The 2,121-nt window shown below is 38.8% G+C and overlaps 1 non-coding gene across 1 annotated transcript; it reads left to right on the plus strand.

Moving 5' to 3' along the window:
* Positions 1 to 1,638: 1,638 nt before the first annotated feature.
* Positions 1,639 to 1,779, plus strand: LOC118144527 (U4 spliceosomal RNA). Its single transcript, XR_004729301.1, has one exon. It is a non-coding gene; the product is annotated as a U4 spliceosomal RNA (small nuclear RNA).
* Positions 1,780 to 2,121: the final 342 nt, after the last annotated feature.

Consider the following 2,121-nt stretch of genomic DNA (forward strand, 5'->3'; position numbering starts at 1 on the left):
TTGCCAAGTTTGTGAGAATTTCTTACAGCATCAATAAGAAACTATTAATAATATGAATGGAGTGGGGTGGTAGGCATGGCAGCTACTGGATGAGGATGTCAGGGAGAGCTAGAAGTAGTGCAGTGGTGAAAGCTCCTGGACATATTCAAGAATAGGATGGTCTGAGAAAAGGCTAAGAAGTAGCCTCAAACTGTGGAGCTGAGGATGGCTGTAATTTCTAACACATCTCAGAGAAGACTGGGCTTCTGGAAAGGTCAGGACCACTATTTAAAGGATTGTTGAGTTGAAGGAACCTCTGCTGGTCTTAACAGCTTTCTTCAAGGTGCAGGACTGACACACATTCACTTGGTGAGATGGGGACCCAGGTGCTTTAGTGGTCAAGACGTGGCACCTTGGCTCAGCACACAGCACAGTGTTTTACACATAATGGGGCCCCCTTAAGGTTTGTCCCTTGTTTTTTCCTGGACAGTGTGATTCAGAAGTAGGAAACACATATGCATATCCACCCCTATACATACAAATCTCAGAAATGAGACAAACATTTTCTCATTCTAGATTTATAAGTAAGTCCTAAAAATAGCCCTGAAAAAAGTTTCTACCCAAACTTATAGGATTAAAGGGAATAATCAGATGTAGGGAGTGGCTTTTGTCTAAGGAAATTTGTGCCATTTATCACAAATACTGAGCACTCCACCCACAGCAGTGCGAAATGTCGACATCAGCAAGAAGTAGTTACCACTGTACCTGATTTATCATGGCCTCTGGGGTAAAACTGCAAACATATGCTATACTAATTAGTTTTAATCAGCCATTGTGTAAGAAATTGAAATATCAATACTCTATCATTTTTAAATAGGACAGTCTGAATTCCTAATGTTGGCCCCTGGAAAGAGTACTTGCCAACACACTGGAGTATTTCTTGGTTTGCTCCTAAGGAAAGCATTATTCACAGAAAGACATTCTAGCATTTCAGAGCTCTGAAGCCCTTAGTTAAAAATACTTTTGGTTTTTGAGTCGGAACTTAATGGTTTGGGGCCTATAGTGAGCAAGATTTATGAATCAGATACAATGCCACTTCTATTATTAACTTTTTTTTCTGATTATAAATACAGTGCAGGAGCCCATGGCCTGCAGTGCCACAAGGTCTACCTCAAATGCCAAGGTTCTCATAGTGGCAGTCACACAAGAATTTCCTTTACAGAGTCCAGTTCATACTCCTATTCCAGCTGTGGTTGGTTGACAGAGGCAGTGATGTGAGGCTGCTGCTACAATAGCAAGGAGTTTCCAGCCCCAGCCAAGATTAAAGGTGCAGGCAGGCAACCCTAGCATCAACTGGTATAACTGATTTCATAAAGCTATGAAAAGGAAGTCCATCTGGGAGAGAGGTAGACTAGCAAAATGTATTTATCCCTCACCTGATGAACTCCTACTTAGGTTTCAAGGCTCAATTCAGATGTCTTATGGGGACACCATGAGATTGCATGACAAAGCTTAGCAGAGTTAAGGAAAGGGCTTCTTGTACACCTTGGCTTCGAACAGAGATGGTTCTGGAACAACACAGACTGACAGGAACACCGTAGCACCTGAAGGGATAAAAAAAATTACAGTGTATGCCATTGTAGAAAATATAGAAATGCAAGCTTTGGGCAGTGGCAGTATCATAGCCAATGAGGTCTATCTGAGGCGTGATTATTGCTAATTGAAAATTTTTCCCAATACCCTGCTGTGACAACTTGCAATATAGTCAGCAATGGCAATTTTTGACAGTCTTCACGGAGACTGAATTAAAAAAAGAAAATATAGGAATGCAGGAAAGTGTACAATAAAAAAAATCCAAATTGCTCATAATAGAACCACATGGATATAGAACTATTAGCAACATACTGTATTTTAAAAGGTATTTTATTTCCAGACAATTTTAATCATTAATAAATTATGGTAAATCCATATAATACAGCCAGTAAAATAGATTTTTCAAGAATATTTAATGACATGGGAGAATGTTTGTGATATAATAAAAATTCATGTTGTATTTTTTCAGTATGATTTGAATTTTGTAAAAAGAAAACATATACACATCTACATACATACATTTAAAACTCCTGAGGATTGACTAATAAA

The sequence above is a fragment of the Callithrix jacchus genome, chromosome 9 (assembly GCF_049354715.1).
Source record: "Callithrix jacchus isolate 240 chromosome 9, calJac240_pri, whole genome shotgun sequence".
Lineage (NCBI taxonomy): Eukaryota > Metazoa > Chordata > Mammalia > Primates > Cebidae > Callithrix > Callithrix jacchus.